Genomic DNA, 23272 nt, shown 5'->3' with positions numbered 1-23272 from the left:
GTGAGTTCAAAATTTGTAGATACTGACAGGGATATGTAGAATAGATAAACAAGATTATACTGTATAGCACAGGGAGATATATACAAGATCTTGTGATAGCTCACAGCAAAAAAGAATGTAACAGTGAATATATGTATGTTCATGTATAATTGAAAAATTGTGCTCTACACTGGAAATTGACACAACATTATAAACTGACTATAACTCAGTAAAAGAAAGTTATTTTAAAAAAAAAAAAGAAGGCTGCTTTTAGAAGCTGTGGTATCCCAGTGTTTAAACACTGGAAAACCAATAAAATGTCATTTTATATTTAAAGTGAGTATACTAATAATCTCCAGATATAGAAGTTAGTAGTTTTTTCTTAAAAAAAAAGGATGTTCTGACAGTTATTCTTATATAAATATTAATGTATCTTCTTTTACAAAAAAAAAAAAAATGATGTCAGCAGCTCCGCTTGCTAGGATACAAAATGTAAAAGCACAGGGAGGAAATAAAATGTCATGGGAATATAGAATGGAAGAATCCTTGTTTTACCATTATTTTAAAGTTTCCTCATTAGAAAGGAACTCCATGGGGGTAGGGACCATATCATTTTCGCTCATTTCTATATCCCCAGACCCTTTCAACAATGTCTGGTACACGGTAGCTATTTCACAAATATTTGTTAAATGGATAAGTAAAAGAACAAAGCCAGGCATCCATTATCTGTATTTCAAAGGAAAATTACCAAAATGGGCCACAAAGTGGTTTTGTTACAGAACTGAGACTGTCTCACTGGAGTGACGTGCTCGGCTCATGACTAGTTAGTGGTGGAGTTTAATAGATTAGTCTCTTCACTCCTCTCCCCTGAATTCTGTGCGAACATCCTTAAGCTTCCGAGAGCAGAGAGAAGGCTGACCCTTTATGCTGCTGTATCAAGTTCTTCTCTAGCTGTTCCTCAACGGTGGAGAAAGGAAACAGGAAAGTGGAGGGTGGATGCCCCAGACTCCTCCGCTCGCTAGGAAGAATGGAAGAGGGCAAACTTCAACAGAAGTGGGAGCAGATGCACAAAGAGCAGGGAAGAGGCGGAGAGGGATGTAGGGAGACTCATCCTTACCTGATCTGAGGATTCACCATCGTTTTCACAACTCGCTTCCTTCGCTCTGCATTAATCTCTGGGGTCCTTTTCAGGACCAATTTTCAGTACCAGAGAACTGAATGCGGTCCTAAACACTTTTTTCTACACCAAATGTATGTCATATTATGGAGTCTTAATGAGATGCACTGTTATACACCAAGCCAAAAATAATGTTTGGTATAATTAGGATTTTTTTTCCAGCTACAGTTTTGGGGGTAATATGTAGTTACATCCCAAGACTTACTAAAAAGACTAAACAATTTTTACTTTCCTGAAAAAAACATTAAATAAAAACTTCCATGTTTACTTAAAAACACGTAAGAGGGAAGGAAAACGAATTGTAAAGCACAAATAATATTTAGATCGTAAGAAAACAGGAACACTGTAGCTGTTTTGAAATAAGTTATAAAAAGTGATGATCTAGTTAGAAAGCACCCATCGGTGTACATGGTAGAAAAGCAACCCTTCTGCTACCTTTGCAGTTTTAGTGGAGCCAGTGTTGAGATTTGTCATGGAAAATAAGCATAGAGTTCAGGTATCAGGGGAGAATACAATGGTATTTTCCTCTTCTTTTATATTGCAATTATTTAGTTTTCATAGTAATCTTTATGGGGGTGAGGAGGGTTGTAGGTGGAAATGAGGGTCGTTTCCAAGGAAATAAGTGCCTTGCAGCGTATTCAATACAAGACAGAAGCCCTTCTCCCAACATGTACTCAACAAACCCACGTGGATACGTTCCTCACCTGGGGCACTTGGTTCTGGTTCTCCTTCTACACAGCAGAGACTGTTATACTGGCCAATCCTGTCCAAAGTCTATCCCTTGAGAATTACAAAGAATGTTCATAGATGCTACAAGCAGAACGAAATCTATCATTAAAAAGCACGAAAGCCCCTGACTGAAAGAGAACGGTTGGTTTGCTACCAGTTTTGCAGAGTCCTTTTATATGCTGGTGTGAATGGAGCCACTCTGAGAAAGGGATCTAATAAGAGTGTTTTCCAAATTCGGGGGCATCTTTTTTCCTCAAAGCACCTTGAGGGGTGGGGGGATGTGCTTCCCTCTCCACCTGTGTCAGAAAAAGGCAACTCAAGCCCTTCTTAGCTCTAAGTCCTCAATGGAAATCAGTTCTCACATTACTCCCCTACTTAAATTCTACCAACAGTTTAAAATAGGGTATTTTAAGGCTCTAACACAAAATCCTGATCTGGACCTGTAAACCTGGCTCCTGCCTAAATACGCAGATCCTTCCCTTAATTCCCTCCGATTAAGCCCCTCGAAGGCGCCCAGCCCTGTCTGGGTCATGCCTCCACTGCAGAGCCACCTGCTAGCCCAGGAAAGGCCCCTCAGGGTGCCCTGGCCTGGCTGACGTCACTCTGCCCACCCGTGGGGTCTGGGTTTCTGGTGCCGGTGTTTTGATGCCACAGTAAACGCAAGAGTTCACTTCTGCTTCCAGGTACTGCATAGGTGTTTGTTGAAGAAATGGATGGATGGATGAAGAGTTTGCACTTAACAAGTGACGGGGATGGGGAAGTTGAATGTCAACAGAATGCTAAAGAACACTCTGCTATTCAACTCCTGTTTTTTCCATGTAATCTATATGCAGCCTACTTGAATCACCAAGGAACTGGCCAAAACCCTACCCATTTATGGTAAAGAGAAAATTTCACTTTTATTTTTATTTTTAACTATATTAGACATATAAACACCCTACAGCATAAAATCTACACACATGTACTTTTCCACCCACCTGTGAGTCACTCTTCCATGATTCTCCTTTTCTGTTACTACTAGATTCCCTTTACTGACATTTGAGGACTCTAATTAGCAAGAGGCTAATTTTTTTCCAGCATTTTTTTGCTTAGGGGAAGGGAAAAGAATGATCCCAAACAAATATCAGACTGTTGTAGAGTGGTGCATTTGCCTTATGAAGCCAGGCATACAGTTCTGAATGGGTATTCAGGGTTCAGGACTTAAGAACTGGGATATTGCTCTATGCAAATGAACTAATGTCACCAACGATCCGTGACTCCAGAACTGAACGCCAGCTTCATCACTGCACTCACTGCGGCCTCAACTGAGCTGCCAACACCACTCCTGAAGTGTTAATGGATTTTCCTGCTTTTCTGCACAAGTACAACGGCAAGGCTGTGTGCTGATACTTCCAATTAGTAAGAGGGAAGAAAAAAATGTGATAATTTTCTGAAATCATAAACTAGGATGTTTACTCTTCACTTCCTCATCCTATTTTGTTTCCTTCTTCAGTTCAGTAGAGTCTCAAAGTCAAATTTAAGACATGTCTTAACTTACTATTTACATGGATTACAGTAATCAGAATCAGGGCTGCATTTAGGCACACGGAAAGTCATCATTTCTTTGGTGTGAATCACCTATATGGTGTGCTTCCCTTCTCAAAAGTAGTACCACTCCCACTTGTTCTGAAAGCCTGAAAAATTAGAAGCTGGAGCTTAAGACAAGGCCTGTCTTCTTGGAGAAGTCTGTCAGGTGTGGCCTTATGTACTATAATGCTTTAAATTAAAATTACATTTGACCCATATCTACACACACACAGAGTCACACAAGTAGGAAGGCACGAGATTAAAGGGTCAAATTGTTTTTGAAAAAATAAAACTGTGCCCCTAAAGACTACTTTACAGTTTTGTTTAGTGATAGAAGTGGTTTGATTTTTATATCTATGTAAACAATACATATACATATGCATATGTAATTCATTTTTGTCTGACAATTTAATCTATCATTGTACTGAACATTCCATAAATATTTAGTGAATTGAATAAATCAATATTTTGACACCAACAAGAATTTAAATTTTTTTTAAAACGGAAGCAAAGTCAGAACATTTTTCTGCAAAAGATAGAATCAAATGTGTCAGAAATTTTGATTCACTGTGGCTTAGAAAGATAAGCTCCAGAGTAATGAGATGAGTGTGTCCTGACCCTGGGATAATGCAGGCAAATTGCACTGATCGAAGCAGGTTTGGTTTGACTCTGCTCTGAACATGTAGGCAGTGCCTAGGCTGGTTTATCTGACACCATCTCTTTATACTAGCTATCAAACAGAGCATTGAGTTAGGTATGATCTTTGCTTTGTGTACACTGATTTTACATTAGTTCTCTCTTTCTATAGGACCAATCCTGAGGCAAACCAAAATATTTCTAGTTGAAAACGTCACTCACAGCCTTAAGGATACTTACTCAAAGATGTTACGGTAGATGGAAAAAAATGGCTTCCTAAAAGATATCCATGTCCTAATCCCTGGAACCTGTGAATGTTACCTTATTTGGAAAAAACGCCTTTGCAGATGTGATTAAATTAAGGATCTTGAGATGGAAAGCACTACAACTGCTGGTGAGATCAGTGCCAGTGGACTGACGTGAAAAGGCCAGTCACAGGGAGCGGAGGTGTGAATGGGAGGAGAGGAGAAGGAGACAGAAAGAATAAACTGCTCTTCCAAGATGCTGATGGTAATGAGAGAAAGACAGTGGAAGGTGAGGGGACCAAGGATCAAAAGACCCTCTTGAGCTGTCATATGTGAATGTATTTATACCTTAAAGGTAAATAGCCAGCCCAGGGCAGAGTTTAAATATGTAGGTGCTTGTAACTGTAGAGGAAGGTATACACTTGCCAGAGGAAAATTCCTGAAGGAGCTGGAGGGGATGAGATGGAGCCCAGGGAAAGGGGTTGATCTTGGGCAGATGAACACAGGCTCAGATAAACACGGGCTCAAGAGAAGGCAAGCAAGAATGGGGCAAATAGCCAATCAGAAAGGAGGAAGTTGGAGTGGCTCCGCCTGGAATATCTCTTCTCTCTGTTTCCCAGGGATGTAGACTAGTGGTATATTAGAAATAAAGAAGGTCACTGGGTTTAGCAATTGGAAGGTCATTTGTGACCTATGCAAGAAAAGTTTAAGTGCTTCATTGAGCCAGTAGATATCTATCATCTTGGTGAATGGAGCACTAGACAAGAAGTCCTGACACAGGAGTCCTGGACTCTAGATTTAGCTCTTCACCAAATTAGCTTTTCATAAGTGAAGGCACATTTTTGGGGACCTATTTCCCCAAAATGAAAGCATTGGATGAAACAATGACTACACGGTTGTGTCCAACACTCACAATATTTATCTACTATATACAAGGCACAGGGCTGGCCATATTACAAAATATAAAGATGAAATAAGAGGCAGAGATTGAGCCCTTAAAGGCATCATCGCCTCCAAAAACAAATTATTACTAGTACAAAGTCATCTTAGAGTGTTCCTTCCAGGGTCAAGGTTAGCTGACAGGGGAAAAGCACTGAAATTTGTATTTGAAGGGAAACTATGTGCCTGATTTCTGATATGATTCTTTAAACTCTTCAGTGTCAAACTTGGACTGAAAATTTCAAGACCTTTGACCACCTAACAAAGTTATTTCTCAATATGAAAAATCTGAGGAAAGAACGAGCCACAGATTTAGCGGTCATACTAAGTGAAAATATTAGTCATTGATTTGAATACGATGGCTGTATTCTGAGTCTGTCCTGTGGGATGTTTAGCACAATACACTAGATGGAAAGTTGTGATTGCACTTGTTATATTTTTTAAGACAAAATAGATCTGCCAACTCCTGAGCTAAAAGAACAGAAAATATAAGCACACATAATGTAGACTGTAGGAATTTGATATAAAAAATGTATTATGTGGTCTGATACATCTTCCCATCAACATGTTCATTATAATGCGTTCTTTTGTTTTATTCAGAATTCCTAGCTGTCTGTTTGTACATTGGTTTTACACCTCCCACCACAAAGCTTCGTAACATTGACAGGCATCTTCCCCTACTCTAAAATGATGCAGTACGAGGAGGAGGACGTTTCTATTGCTTTTATCTTTATAGAAATGCTCCCATGGTTAATTTGTTCAGCTCCAAGTCTTTGGTATCTTGCCACTCTTTTTGAATATACTGATGTCTAGACTGAGCTCCCTCTCCCAAAAGGGATCCTTAATATAGCTCTGAATAGATTGCAAGTGCTACCAATTAAGCTTTTTGTAGGAGTATAGATTATTAATCCAGAGGTGTGTCTCTACCATTCCAGTACACCGTCAAGACCAAATCACCCACCATCAGCAACTAATTCTCCATTGCGGTAAATTAGTTTGTGGTCACCTACCTCCTCCCCTCCCCAAAGCCCCTGCTTCTATGTCTAATGTCCCCGAGCTCCTCCCTAAGGGGATGGAGTTGCTTTCTTCTTTCACTTCCAGCACATGATTGTGTTGCAGGAGAGGCAGCTGGGTAACCAGCTGACTGCAGAAGTTAGACTTCAGAAGACCTGACTGCAAGCCCTTCCCCTGCCACTTATCAGGCTGTGTTTAGCAAGGACTTAATTAGAAGCTCAATTTCTTCCTCTGTAAAAGAAAGATTAATAAAAACCCTCCTCCTGGTCTACATCATGGGGTTGCTGGGAAGAAGAAAAGGAAATAGCTGACACGAGAGCATCGTAGAATCCACTCTATGACTTGACTAGCTATGCGGAGAAGGTAAAGACAAGTCATCTGAGCGCTGCCCTCCCAAACAAGGCCAGACCTTTCCTTCTGCTCCCTGATCTACCTGGTACTACAGGGAGCCCTCACAGCTGCTGCTCTGCCTGGAATGCACACCCACTGTGAGCAAGACCACGAATGAAAACCCTCAGGAGATGAATGGAGGCAGGTATCAGGCACTAGCCCTGCTTCCTACAATGCTGTCCTTACCTCTAGGGGTCTCAAGGCAGGGCACTTCGGCTAAGTGGAGTTGTTGGGTTTGTTTGTTTGTTTGTTTGTTTTAGTAGTATTTTCAAATCTCTATTCTGGAGCCTTAGTTTTCAGAATTCAAAAGTCAGAACAATAGTCATTTTATAGAGATGTTTATCTTCAAATTAACAAAATAGACACTGTTCAACAAGGAATCATTGGTGTTCAAATCAAACAAAAATACGACATTTAAATATCTCCCAAAATGATCAAAGGGCTCCTGTTTTGTCAAATGTGTTTATTAAGTCAGTGCACAGCTCCATCCCATTTGGGGATCAGATAGGAAGCCAAACCCCGTCCAAGAGTAGTAGAGCAGGACAGAGTACATTCCGGAACTGTTTTTCTCCCAAAAGGTCACTGTTCTTACTTCTACAGAACCTGAAGAGCTTCAGTTAAAAATCCTGAAGTAAATTTTAAAATATCCTGGACCCACATAGTTATCTATCCCCATAGTCAAATTGGGATTCCAAGGATAGACATCAGTCTCCTGTATTAGTCAAGGTTGGTTCAGATTGTGTATCTACTGCTGGAGTAAAAGACTCTGACCATCAGAACTTGAGAAAATAGCACCCAGTATCACCAACGGGAATTGCTTTGCTATGAATAAGTCTCACTTCCAAAGGAAGACTCTCACCTCAGAAATCAATGATTGTTTAAAAAAATTATTCTATATTAATCTTTTCTTATAAGTAATGTATTTTATGATACCACATTACAATAGCCAATTATTTCTTTTAAAAAGTATTTTTACTTCCTCAACTTCATTTTCACCATATAATTAAAAATAAATGGTATTCAGTTGTGAGCAATATTGTCCACATATTATCTCATTTGATTCTCAGATTACTGTCCTGTCTTGCAGATGAGGAATCAGGCTCATAGAACAATGCTGGTGCATAACAGGCATCTACTGAATGAATGAATGAATGAATGAATGAATCAATCAATCAATCAATTGATTTTAAGTGATTTGTCCAAGCTTGAACAGTTAGAAAGATCACACTTGTGCCTATAACTTTGCGTCACTGTTCTTTCCGCTGCATCACACCCCCTCTGCTGTTGCTAATGCAAGAAAGGTTTAAGCTAACTGTTACATCAAAGATAGACTTAGAAGTACCTTATTACACTTCCTTTCAAGAACATGTGAATGTTGATTCCAAAGCCCAAGGAAATATACTAAAATGGTGTTCATGATGATTAAGAACTGGAAATTCTCGTCCTTTCTCTCTTCCTTGGATATGCTCCAAAGAAGGTTTAAATTTTACGTTTTGAAACAGATTGTTCCCTTGTTCCATTCCTCAAACTTTCCCCGTTGTTGAGAATCCAAATAAATCACGTGTAGTTACGCCGTTGTGGGCTTGGGAGGAGTAGGGGGAATGTAATTTGGCAAAAGTTGCTTTAGAAATCAGCCAAATATCTTACATAGATTGTGCATCCCCCTTTCAGTACAATCTCGTGTAGGAAGGAAAACAGAATAATCACAGAATAAAGAGACTTCATCCTCCTCACCACAGAGCAAAGTTTCTTCAAAACTCCATAGGCCTCTTGCGAGGACTCCTTTATCGGACAGAGACAGAATGGAGTATAAGGCAGGACGAAAAATAGACTTGCCATGACAGGGGCCGGAAGTCCAGATGTAAGCTCTTTCCACAATATTTTAAGTATAATCACCAAGCAAGCTCGGGGTAAACATCAAAGTGGAAAAGTGTACACCTTAGTCCCCATCACATATCTTTCACAAAATAATGACCCATTTCCTCCCGTGCTAAGGACAGGAGAAGCCAGACAGCAGTGCATTACCTGATGAGATCACACCAGAAGAACATACCCGATTTATTGACTGGTGTTAAAAGGCATGTATGATTTTACCCTTTGAAAGGAGAGACATTCAACAACCTGTGTGTGCTATATCCGTTTTTAAACCAATAGGGTGCTGAGATCAGTCTCAAGTTTTTATGACTAACATTTATAGACTCAGGAAGGATAAGGACCCACAGCCAATTCCTGAAACATTTACTGGTACCACTTGAGAATGAAGGAATCATCATGGCAGTGAGGGACATGAAACATAATGGATCAAATGGGATATTAACAAGCCCTAACTATGACCTTGGTTTTCCTTAACCAGTCACCAAACAAGCTGGAGCCATCACAGTGCCATGGACCATGTGTGTTGTGCCATTTTTGTCCTTATGGACGTTATTAAAGACATTCAAGAGTGGAAATGTATGATGCCCTAATTCTGTCAAAGAATTTATTTAAAAATGTATCCTCCATCCCACCTATCCTTCCCCAGTAAAACACAGAGAAGCACGGCATACCTCTGTTGCTCTCTTCCACGTGAAGCTGCCCTGAGGACCACAGAGACTTGGGCTGTGCACACACTTTCCCGTAAGGGGGCGATGTGCTGGGAAAATGCAGGAGAATCACAGGCTTATGCAGTCTCCAGCTGCGGTTCTCTTTGGCAGCCTCCCAGATTGGGTGTGTGCAGCCCTTCAGTAAATGAATGAAAGCAAAGAGTCAAGTCTTGAACTGATCTTCACTGCCAAATGGAGTCTTATCCCCACGCCCCCCCCAAAAGGAATGGCATCATGCTTAAAACTGATTCATCCTTTATTTTTAAAATATTAATGCTGCTTCTCAAAATTGTGAACATTTATTTTTAGAGGTCCAAATCAGAGATTAACTCAAATAGCTTCCAACATAAACAAAGGTAAAGTATGCTACGACCTAACAGAGAAAAATTTTTAAAGAAACTACTTGGGCAATGGATTGCCTTGGTTATTGTTATTTTCTGACTAATTGAAAATTTAGCAGAAAGGCTTCTGTCTAAATGCTTGTTGTTTTATTTACTTCTACACTGTATTAGACGTTTTCCTACCTTACCAAGTATGACATATTAAAACTGCTCCTATAAGTTTACAAAGTTCACAGGAAGAGCAAGGAGATGGTACCCATGGTATTATACACGGTGTTAGGGGAGGGTAGACTGGAAGTAAAGGATGCCCATCAAACTCAAAGAGGGTGAGAGTGTGGGGAGAAGAAGAGAGAGAGGGTCTCCATGCTTCTAAGACAGGGTTCTTAACCTTTTTATGGCCACAAACTCCTTAAATTATCTGATAAAATACTAATCCTTTCCCTGCCAAGTTGTATACACAGACAAAATTTTGCATACAATTCCGCCTGCAGCTACCCATGGAACCTGGGTCATTTATTCTTTTTGTTGCTGTTGTTTTAGGCAGGAGTAGGTAATTAGGTTTATTTATTTAAAAAAAAAATTAATGGAGGTACTGGGGATTGAACCCAGGACCTCGTGCTCGCTAAGCACACACTCTACCACTGAGCTATACCCTCCCTCAAGTGTCATGTATTCTTAACTCTTGAAGTTCCTTTACTTGCCAAATGTATAAAAACTAATTTATTTCTCTACTTTCCTATTTCTCCAAGGGGAGACATACAGGAAAAAAAATTCTTATCCAAACTTCTAATTGATAAGGAATTACTTTTAGCCTTATATTTATCTACTTATTTTTCTTAACAAAGTATTTATTCAAATTTGCTTTTTAAATTCCTCCAATACCCTAAGAAGCAGGTGGGGAATGTGGTGTTATTTATATATATATATAAAAATAACTCTTTTTCAGTATAGGTCATTAAAAGATATTGAATATAGTTCCCTGTACTATAGGATCTTGTTTTAAATATACCTTAATGTGTTTATTTTTTTCTTTATGCCATATAATATTTATTATTTACTTTAAAATATATAAGTATTATAATGTGAAAATGTATGTAAATATTTGGGTAAAATATTAAACCTATGACATTAAAAACTATATAAAGTTTCATGATTAAAAAACCCAGACCAGAAGAAGTTAGATCCCTTGCTTCACATGATTCCTGAACTTTATAGGAATGAACAAGATGAGGTGAATCAAATCCAAGGAGTCAGGACTGGTCCTGGTCTCTGGGGACAGTGGGTGCTGAAGTAATGGGCTAGACCATGAGCAAGAGCACAGCTCTCTTTCCTGCACACAGGAGACCAAAAAGATAGAAGGCAGCATTGGACCGAAAACTGCACAATGGGTTAAGGAAAAGAGGGAAAGTTCAGGGAACACTTGGGCTGGAGGTGGGGGAATAGAGGTGTAGGAAAGACAGTGTAGAAAATTGATGAAGAGGAGGAGAACTGAAGAAAAAAAAGAGAAATGTTATGAAGCAGTAATACAGTATGGCTTTAGGATTTGTTTATGGGAGCGAGAAGAAAGGAAAAGGGAACAGACTGATGATTTCCAGGTTTTTAATTCCATGGAATAGGTATATGCCAACAACTCTGAAAGGAGATACAGAGTAGAGGTGCGTTTGTAGGGGAGGAGGAAGAATTTAGTTTGGGATATGCTTGAGTGGCCATGGGACACCCATGGAGGGACAAAGATCTGAGAGGAGAGTGTAGGAGTCCAATACCTGAAGGAAAGGGGAGCTGAAGATACTTGGGAGTCACCAGCATCCACATGTACATTAGAGCTATGAGAGCAGAAGAGCAACCAGAGAGTATGGACACAAGAGAGAAAGGTTGTGGGTGGAAGTCTGGGGAATACCATAGAAAGGCCCACAACAGAAATGGTAAAGGAGGCCAAGACATTAGAAAAACCAACGAAGTGGCCTAAGGGGAAACAGAATTTCAGGAAAAAGAAATTCACATTCCATAGACAGGACTGGTAAGCAAAGGATTGGAAAGAATCCTTTGAATTTAGCAATTAAGAAATCATTGGGAAACCAAATGAGGGCAGATGGACAGTGTCTGGAAAGTTGGAGTTTAAGATATTTGAAATGGAAAATTCCAATGATGACAAAATCCAGCAGGGAGAGGGGTAATGCCTAAAGAAGGCGCTGAAATGGAAAGAAAGTAAAGATCACAGGACAGAAAACTAGATGTGTGGCTGCAGTTTCCCATGATGGCTGTTTGTGTAGCTGGGAATCACTGAGTGAAGCACCCAAGTCCCCAGGGGATGGTGTAGATGACTGGCCACCTGTTAAAAGAGTGAGGAGGGAGGAATGGAGGGTCTTGTGGTCACATTGTTCAAGCATTAAAAGAGGACAGGTCTTGACATGTGGAGGGGCATAAAATAATGGGAATCAGCAAAGGGGAGCTTGGCTGATGCTGAACAACCCCACTCTCCACCACCAGCAGCAGGCCTGAAATATCAGGTGTGGGAGAACGGGTCCTCCCCATTGGAAAGGGCTGGAGAAGATATGGTGTCTTGTAGGAAGGGAGAGTGAAAGGAACGTCCTTTGAAGGTGTTAAAGAAAAAGAGGGGGTTCCTTAAAATAGAACATGATTCCCAAGTACCCAGGTGGAAGGACCGAGGGCCAAGGAAGTGTGAGAGGCAGAGGGACAGGGCGCTGAGCTGAAGAGTGGAGGGCATGTACAGAAGAGACGGCAGGTGATGGGGATGAGATGTGCAGGAACTGGACAGGAAGCAGGGAGGGAACTGACGGACCTTAGGCACAGGCTGTGTGGGTGTCTGAATGGACCTGGCATCCCACATGGAATGGACTTGGATGGCGGGGGAGGGATCGGTTGTGCCTCCTAGTTTCCTGGCTGAGTTTCTTTGCTTCCTCGGAGGAAATGATTAGAAGGAGAAGTGAGATTTAGCAATTGAGAGTTTTGTCCTTAGGATACGACAGCTAAAAAATGTTGCTCTTCATCCTGCTCTACAGGGATTGAGTCGTTAGCCACTATAGCCGATGACCTTTAACACACCTGGAAAGGAGTTCAGGGTGCAGATCAGGAATGAGGCACTTTGTATTCTGGGAAAACTGGCAGAACAGGCCTTCAGATAGTTTGATATTATCAGGAGAAATTTTTTATGAACCTGGATTTTTGCATCTTCTCACACTCAAAAAAGCGTTAGAACAATTAACCAGGATCACTGTTCTTCAGTGACTACCAGCAATTCTACCAAGATGCGCACTTGGCTGTATGTACCCACTTCTCCAAAATCACACACACACTGACCTCCCCCCTTACCTCTTTGGAACAGTTCCTCAGGGCTCTCTGAGAGGCTGTCTCCTGGGCTACCATCCTCAGTAAGACACTGAGTAAATGCCACTCACAGCTTTTATGTTGTGCATTTTTTTAAGTCAACAGACGGTTAAGTGAAGAATGGTATAAACAGAGACCAGGATTCCGTCTCAGCATTTGCTACATCCTTTCTGTCCCCTCAGGGTTATTTTTTCCCGTTGAATCACTATCATATTACCTTTTCCTAATATTAGCTTTCCTTTGCCAACTTGGTTTCTTTGAAGGCAGTGGAAGATAGATCAAATATCCCATCTTGATGCCCAGAAGCCAAGGAACAGTAATTGACAGGGGTGGAGAGGGAGAGGGGGAGGTCAGTGAGAGTGCCTAAGTAAGAGGCTCAGATGGGGAGATGTCCTCATTAGAGGAGGTGCTTGCTTTCTTCCTTCAGTGCAAATTTTTCCCACTTGGAACAAAGCAACAAGGGTCAAGAAAAAGTTCTTACTACTCTTAGCATCCCATTTGCTCTTTTTCATCTAGCCCCCTCCTTCTAGAGCCCTCAACAGTCTCCTCCATTGTCTCCCTCTCTTCACACATCCCTTCATATTCTTTGAGCATATTTGCCTGGGCAAAGCCCCGAGCTTGGTGCTGAAAGGGGCATAGCAAAATGTCCCTAGTGTGAAGGGGCAATGACAGCTGAGAGGCAGTTTTGGGGAGAGAGCCCTGGAGATGGAGTCAGAAGGCCTGGGTCTGAACTAGCTATTCTAGCTATTCCGTTTAGTAATTGTGTGCTTTTGGACAAGATACCTAACCTGATTACCCAGTAGAGATAATAATACTTAGTACAGAACATTTTTATGACAATTAAATGGTATATGTCAAAGTGCTTTTGAGATGATAAAACCCCATATTATGGACTATGGCAAGTCAAGTGAGAAAGGTCCAAATAGAGTGGTTTGGACATTCATAGGCGAGAGCACAGCCCCACCTCAAGTTACAGCTGATACTGTGCATATGCTTTTACTATTTATAACAGATATAAATCACAGCTCCACATAAACACTCCCAGGATTTCTTCTCAGGTAAAGTAGGCCAACAGTCTGCTCGATGGTATTTTGAAAGCTAAAATTGTAAGTCACAAATACTTATTCTTTATTCCTAGTAAAGGGCTTAAATCAGGCAAGATTCAAGTGGATAATTTTATGGATTGAATCACAGGATAGATGGACAGAAAACTTCCCACAGAGACAGAAAATTCTTGTATATCTTTAGCTTCCAAGAACTTTTGGTGGTGACCGTATACAAGTCATTGTGAGTGAGAGTTGAACTTTTTTTCATGTACTGCTATCTTAAAACCCCTTATACTGGTTCTAAAGTTCCTTCCAACCCCCCAAATCTGAATACATGAATAATTTTTGAATTGCAGCAAGTTTTCACACTTGTGAGTAAAAGCCAACCCCATTACTATTTTATAATCTGAACAAAATTGCAAAGGAATGCTGATTCCAGTCCAAGAAAGGCATTTTATCTGAATTGCTTGGAACACTCCTTATTCATCCTTGTGAATCATGGGTGCAAAAACACAGACACAAAATCTGTCAGAAAATGTGAATATCTTTAGAAACACCTTTATGTGAGAAATCATTAACATAAGATGGTGAGGTATGAAGTAAAATGAACTGCATAGCTAACTGCATAAGCAGACATTACTCTCAAAGCAACCTATGAAGGATTTGCATTTATTTAAATGAAAGCAACAACTGCTAACATGTACTGAATTTTCACTTTGTAGTAAGTATAGTTATTGCCATTAGACCATATCAGTTCACTTAATCCTCACAACAACCCTGTGGGTTTGAGAAATCAAGCTGTCTTCCGCAGCAACTATGCCATTTCTTAAAAACTTCCTTTTAACGTATTTAATTTGAAATTTTTAAATAATGCAAAAGTATTTTGATATTATAATACTAACATAGCGCTTGATTAAAGACCTGCAAATCTTTGTAGTAACACAGTAAGTTAAAAAATTACCTCAGAAGGTAGGTACGAAATCATCAAATTCATAGAAACAAGAGAGTAGCATGGTGGTTGCCAGAGGCTGGGAGGAAAGGGGAGGTACTGTGAGGTACTAGTCAAAGGGCACAAAGTTCCAGTTACGCGAGATGAGTAAGTCCTAGAGATCAACTGCAGAGCCTGGTGTCTATGGATGTCTATGGCTAATCATAGTGTATCTTATACTTAAAAATGTGCTGAGAGGGTAAATCTTTTTCTTTTTCTACTTCAATTCCTTTAAATTTATTGAATTTAGATCTTGGAGATGTCTACATACAGGCAGTTAGATTCAGGGGCTCAAATAACATAGTCAGGATTCTGTATCCTTCTTCTCTTTGCTCTATTTATTTCTGTTTGGCTTCTCTCCCTGTGGTAGTACAATGGCCAGGAACAGCCCCAGGAATCTCCTAGCTTATACCTCCAGCAGGAAACGACTTCTTTTCTCTAATATCCATGTATCATAATCCCAGAATACATTAGTTTGCTCTACTTGAGTCAAATGGTCACTCCTGAGCTGTGATGAGAGGGTAAATCTTACATCAAGTATTTCTATCATATACATTAAAATACTAAGGGTAATAAACAAATGGGTTGGGGGTGAGCTTTTGGAGGGGATGGGTATGTTTATTGCATAGATTGTGGTGATGGTTTCATGGGTGTGGACTTATCTCCAAAGTCATCAAGCTGCAAATATTAAATATGTACAGCTTTTTGTATGTCCATCATACCTCATTAAAGTAGCTTTTTTAAAACTAAAAAAGCAATTTGTGGGATAATATTTTGAGACTCTTAATATCTTGTTTTCCAACAACTTTATTCTCAATAGTTTTAGACCCAGTGATGATTCTTGCCTTAATCAATTACTCACTAGTGATTAGGCTATGGTGATTTTCTAGTTCTATCATTACTAATATGTTTTATTTTTTAATATTCTGCTATATATATCTATATATCTATATATCTATCTCAAAGTCTGCTTGGTGTTCTCAGCATACAACCACTCTGAAGATGGAGCAGGGAGCCCTGGGGAAAGATCAGAAGACTGGAGTAAGGCCTTCTGATTAGATCCACTTTAAGGATAATATAGTTTGGCATTTACACTGCAGAAAATTGAATAAGTTACGCAACCTTATCCAAGGATTCTGATTCCTCAGAATACAGAGGGAAAGGACGAGATAAATCCCTAGTAACTCCATTTAAAAAACAATAAAGGAGATGATACTTTATGATTATAAAAAAAATGATAAGAGAAGGTTGCAGACACGGGCAAGGTGAGAGAGAATAGAGATGAAACTTACAACTGGTAGATATTGACAAACGTCAGACATGATCAAACAAAACAATAATCAAACATATACAACAGAAATCTCTATTTCCAGCAACATGGTGGACTAGATTTCCTTTTCAAAAATTTAAATACAAAACATCTAGATATGCTAGATGAAATAAAACTACTCTTCTAAATGCCTAACTGACCTTCCTAGAAAGTAAGAGAAACCCTCAAAGATCTCCCCCCTCTCTCCAAAAACAAAGCAGAAGCTATAGATCCTTTGAGGTCTTACCAGTTTAAGTAGCAAAAAAGTTCAGGTTTTTCAATGCACGGGGCAGAAGATAAGACTTCAAGCCCACCCACTGTGGAACGTGGGAGGTAGAATTGAGATTTCATGGAAGTTTCAGAGATATCAGAAGTCATATCCTCAGGAAAAGGAGGGGAAAGACTGCCCATCAGCAATGGAAGATGATCTGGAAATCTGCATATCTGAGTCTAGGCTCTGAAAGGGTAGAATTGTGTTTCTTCTGAAGTCATAGCCTACCCTCATGGAGATTTAGGGTTAAAACATCTACTGTGTGATCTAGGACCTGATGTATAGCACCTGACAATACCTGAACAAAGCAAGTTTAAGTCCTCTTGAAAGACTTATCCAAGATTTCCAAACATAAAGCTCGGTTCTTATGAATTCATAATCCAAAGATATAAGAAATTAGAATTTCTGAGTGATGTTCAGACATAACCAACCACTAACAATGGAATAGAGCCCTAAGAACTTCAGCCAAAGGAATTATGAATTTTAGAATAGATGCTTAAGGAAATGAAAGATAAAATTGAAAACATGAGGAAGAAACAACACATTCCCCCCAAAAAAGTAATAAATCAAGAAAAATTTCAAAGAATTATATAGAATATCTGGAAATCAAAAATATAAACTTTCAAAAGCTTAATGAATTGGCGAGAATACCAAAGTATGTGGAACTGAAGAGGGAATGAGTAAACTAGAAGACAAAATTCAATCAATTGTTCAGAAAGCAGCACAGAGAGACAAAGACATGGATAACAAGAAAAGCTGGTTTACATATGGAATATAGGATGTGAAGGTTTCACTTACACATAGTTGAAATTAGGAAAGAATAGAGAGAGAGGAGCTCTTTTATGCCTCACTTTGTGAAGTTAACTTATGATGGAAAATGCTGCTGTTAAATGCAAAGTTATTAAATGAAAATATTTTATTACCATTCATGGGAAACATTATGATGCAGTCCACCCCAAACCAAGACATCTAAATCTGCTTTCACATAGTAACTAATATCAGTGGACCAGTAAAAACCAGTTTATATACATGATAAACTGTAATTTAAAAGGAAACAAAAACAGTTTGCACATAAACTTTCCTGTAATGAAATTTATTTTATTTATTAATGGAAGAAAACTTTGAAGGAGATGGTATTTGATGAAAGGGGGGTGCAAGAAAGGCACACTTTGGATGGTACGTTATTCCTTCCCTATCACTTTCTTCACCTTTAGGAGAGTTTGTGATGCCCTTGCACTGAGTATAGAACAGAAAAATATATTTAGTGCAAAATTATGAATAAACTTAGTAGTGCTTCAAAATGTGAAACTGGTGCACTTGTAAAGCAAGATCCTACCACTTCAGTTCTCTAACAGAGAACAGTTTCACCTGAAGCATGCAGTTCATACTTGTCCTCCTGATATTCTCTGACTAGGAACTGTTGTGTTAAGTCATTTGATGAGTGTTTTCACCTGAAACAGAATTTTAAAATATGACTTCCGTAATGTATTTATTTAGTGTGTTGTTGGGTAAGAAAAACATTATGCTAGAAGCAAAGGGAGTAATTGTCTGAAAAGTGGTAGAATTTTTCAGGACTTTTTAAGGGGAAGAGTTACTGAGCAGACATTATATGAGGTAAGCATGTATTTGAAGGATTATGATGGAGACTTTTGCAGAGTCGATCAAAGATAGAAATCCTTGGGTTCTGGAAGCAAAATGATCCTCAACAAGACAAATCAAGGAAATCTACACCCAAACCTTTCACAGGGGGATCTGTAGAACACCAAAGGCAAGGAGAAAGCTTTAAAAGCAGCTGGAGAGAGAAGACAAATTACTCACAAAATAGGTTGACAACTGACTTCTTAATAGCAGTAAAAGAATCCAGAAAACAGTGGAATAATATGTTCAAAGTTCTCTGAAAATAATTGCTAATCTCAAACATTTACCCAGCTAAACAACATTTCAAGAATGAGGACGAAACAAAGACTTTTCAGACAGACAACTGAGAAAATTTCCAAATACTGTGAATTTTGTGGGCCATGCAGTCTCTGTTGCAACTACTCAAGGCTGCTACTGTTAAGGAGCAATGGTAGCCACGGAGACTACAGGAACAAATGGCTCCAACAAAACTTTATGTGCAAAAACAGGCAGCAGGATGGTTGGCATGGGGAGTCAGTTTACCCACCCCTGATCTAAACATTTAACTGTAGCAGGGACATCTGTCCCCATAATGGCTCACTCGGCAATCTGGTGCTGGCTATTGGCAGGAGACAGTAGTCCCTCATCTTTTCTGCTTAAGAGTCCCCACAACACTGTGGCCGGCCTCCCCCAGGGAGAACAGGCAGAAGCAGCAATGTCCTTATGGCTTCAAAAGTCACGCATCATCACTTCAACTATGTCCTGTTGGTCACTCTGACCAAGATTAACAGCAGAAGCCCACCGACTCTGGTTGAGGTAAACAGAAAAGTTTATGGGAAGGATGTCAGGATTTCATAGAAGCAGTGAAAGGTCAGGAGTGCGAGATTCAGAAAGAGAAACAGGCGACCCTGGAGGCTGGGCACCCAGGTCAACCCCACGCCCACACCAGAGCAAGGCCACGGTGTAGGTTTCCCACGTCGGTTGACACTTGTGTCCTTCCGCCCTAGACTTGCGGTCCCTGAGGAGAGAGCCTGGCTGAAGCTGCCTGCTGCTGGCTGGAGGAAGGCGGGACTTACTTTGATTGCCCTACAGAGACCACTCACCATCTAGAGAGGTTCAAGAAACTGAAGACCCAACAGGAGGAGGCTGTGTGTCAGCGGTTCCAAAACAGTCACTGTTCCCTCCCGCGGGGATGATGAGACCTGGTTAAACGCGGTCATAAGGGTGAGGCCCCAATCCAGAAGTGCTGGTGTCCATATGAGAAGAAGAAGAGATACCTGGGATCTGACTCTCCCCATGTGCACAGAGGAAAGGCCATGCGAAGAGACGGGAGAAGTTAGCCATTTATGAGCAAGGAGAGAGGCCTCAGAAGCAACCAAACCTGCCAACGACTTGATCTTGAACTTGTCAGGCTTCAGAATTGAGAAAATAAATGTCTTACTGTTTAAGCCACCCAGTCTACGTTTTTTGTTATGGCAGCCTGTTATGGACTGAATGGGTCCCTCTAAAATACATATACATAAAATAGGCTGAAACCTTGATGGGGCCCCTAAGGGAGTAATTAAGGTTAAATGGGGTCACAGGGTGGGTAGGGACTTGATCCAGTAGGATTAGTGTCCTTATTAAGAAGAGACACCAGAGAGTAGAGAGCTTGTGCTCTCGCTCTCGCTCTCTCTCTCTCTCTCTCTCCACGAGCACAAAGGGGAGGTCATGTGCACACACAGTGAGGTGGCAGCCACCTATAAGCCAAGAGAAAGGGCCTCAGAAGAAATCTTGATCTTGGACTTTTCAGCATCCAAAACTGTGATAAATAAATTTCTGTTGTTCAGGCTACCCAGGCTGTGATATTTTGCTCTGATGACAGAAGACGACTAACATAAAATCTGAGAGGGAGAAAAGTACACTGAAATGATACTCTCAAGAGGGCTAGGATCCAGGAAACTATTGAAAGGTAGACTCTTAAAATTGCTATTACAGAGTCTGTCATAAAAGCAATTGATTGTCTTGCCTCCCTTCCTACATTCCTCTAATCCATTAATTTTTAACTAGCAAATCTGATAGCGTCAGTCCCTTACATACACAAAAAAGTCCCTACATGATAAAAAGCCCAAACTCCTTAACGTGGAAGATAAGCCTCTCCAATACTTGGTTTCTAGCTACTTTCCTGAATTGTTTCTTCATAAATCTCACCTCTGCATCCTGGGTGCCGACTGTACCAAACTATTTGTAGGCCTCTGAGCGTTACAAACTTTATCGTATGTTCCTTCTGTCTATCATGCCCTTTTATCCTTGTCCACGTGGATCTTGCAAGGCTCAACTTAAGTATCACTTCTTTTCTGAAGTGATTCTTAAGTCATCCAGATAGAATTCCCCATGCATTCATAGCACCTACAACATTTTATTTTTCTTACTATTTTCGTCAGTGCTTATTAAATTCTAAGTGAATAGTTCTCAAAAGATGTGATATAGGCCCCTAGGATGCATTTTACAAACGCAAGGAGCACTTTTGGTTGTCACGAGATTGGAGCTTGGGGGAACTCTACAAACATTGTGTATAGGGCCAGGGATGCTAGCCGCCTGCAGTATGTAGACAGGCCTGTACCAAAACTGAACTGTAGGCTCTGTGTAAGTAAGTGAAAAACTTACTTACAATTGTCTGAGCTGAGATTCAAACTCTGGTTTATAAAACCAAAAGTATGAGTCCATGGTGTTAATATATATTGGACTCGCAGGAATGCGACTACCATATAAACTGAGGAAAGAATGTACTTGGTTTTTGTTCAGAACTCTACCAAGTGTTGTTCCCATTGCAAAAGTCAGGTCACCAAGGGTAACAGCATAGGCAGTATTTGAGTCACCAAAACAGCACAACTGCACCGGTCTGCATTTGTAGCTTGTAGAATCATGGTGATTCTAAGTAAATGTACAAATTTCCTCATTTAGCTTTTCTTTTAAAATGTCAATGAATTTTAAATGTGAGCAAATATTCAGCTAAATATTTGAAACTGGGTTTTACAGCTTTTTGTACAAATGAACAGTCACCAATGTACCTATTCTGCCAATGCACTTTTTCTAATTAAACCAACAAATATCTCAAGATTAAGTGAACATTTTACAAAGGAACATTTTGATCAAATTGGAAAAGATACACACATATTTCTCATATTTAAAGAATACTAAGAACTGCAAGACTGTCACTGGAATGTTTGACATTGTTCTATGCAGGAGATGGGCCTCATTGTTTCTTATTGAACGTGGATGATTACAGAATACAGCATGCCACACAATAATCAAGAAAAGTTAATCTCAGCTGTATAAAACATTACTACAAAAAAGGATGAAAAATCATATTAAACCATTTTCTCTATTCCATGGTAATGTTGCTTCCAGAAGGTGACAAAGGACATTGAAATCTACTGCATAATGTAAATAAATCTTTACTACAAGAAGATGAAAACAACCTTTATGATAGAGAAGCTTCACCATTCGCTCATGTAAAGATTTCATGGCCAGAAAATATTTTAGAAAAAAATGTTGTTTTCAAAATGACTGACAATGTGGTAGCCAAGGCATGGAACCAACTTAAATGTCCACTGACAGAAGAATGGATAAAGAAGATGTGGCATATATATATATATAATGGAATGTTACCCAGCCAAAACAAGAATGAAATAATGCCATTTGCAGCAACATGGATGGGCCTAGAGATGATCATATTAATTGAAGTAAGCCAGACAAAGACAAATATCATACAGTATCACATATATATGGAATCTAAAAAAAAAATGATACAAATGATCTTATTTACAAAACAGAAGTAGACTCAGACATAGAAAACAAACTTATGGTTACCAAAGGGGAAGGGAGAGAGGGAAAAAATTAGGAGTTTGGGATTAACATATAAACACTACTATATATAAAATAGATAAACAACAAGGATCTACTGTATAGCACAGGGAACTATATTCAATATAGTGTAATAACCTACAATGAAAATAATCTGAAAAAGAATATACATGTGTGTGTATATATATATATATATATATATATATATATACACATACATATACATATAAAACGGAATCACTTAGCCGTACACCTGAGACTAGCACAACATTGTAAATCAACTATACTTCAATCTTTAAAAAGCTGTAGGATAACAACAACAACAACAACAACAACAACCATGGTGACATAACAGAGTGATTTAAATGCCAGAAAATGTAAGCCTTGTAAGAACAAAAATGCTCTTTTGTCGGCTACTCCATTCCCACTGACTAGAACAAGGAATATTTTTCAAATAAATTTAAAGAATTGATTATAACAATAAAATCATATATATTATAACCCTTAGGCATCACAAGACCATACATCATCACAGAAAGTTTTCTTTAAAATCAGTGTTCTACCAACCAAGGGTGAGAACAAAGACTTCCCACAGTGGTTGGAGGCCTTGATGTGTTATATCTTCTCATTTTCCGCACTGAATCAGAAAGTATTCTGAATTCTAAAAATTGGCCATAAAAATTAATAGATTCTGATTAACTGAAAAAAGAGATCACCAGTGAATACAAAAGAATTGTCAATATTTAGAACGCTCAAAATTACTTGAAAGAAAAAAAAAAACTTTTCCCAACATCATTGCTTATTTAACAGATGGAGCATGAGTAACATTAGTTCAGAGCCAATTTAAAATGTTTATAAAAAGTCATTTCATTATTCATCAGCAGTATTTAATTACCGAGACTCTTAGAGAAGGAGACCATGGATCTAAGAATGTTTAAAAGTAATTCCCTCACTGATATATTACCCATAATTTGTCAAATGTCAAAGAAGAAACTGAATGTCCTGTCCAAATAAAATGGTTCCCCAAGAAATTGTTTTAAAAGATTTGGCTCACGTTATGGACTTCTGCGAAATTTTGATGTAATCAATGAAAAAAGAAATATCAAATGTGAAATATTGCAAAACAATGAGGTATATCTTTCAAGACATGCTTGTGAAGGTGTTTCTCTTTACTCAGTTTATAAGTATTTTAATTTATACTTTGTATATTAATAGCATATTTTTAAGTATACCCAAAAATTGAAAGACTAGG

This window comes from Camelus dromedarius, chromosome 13, assembly GCF_036321535.1.
Source record: "Camelus dromedarius isolate mCamDro1 chromosome 13, mCamDro1.pat, whole genome shotgun sequence".
NCBI lineage: Eukaryota > Metazoa > Chordata > Mammalia > Artiodactyla > Camelidae > Camelus > Camelus dromedarius.
Note: the sequence above shows the minus strand (reverse complement) of the source record.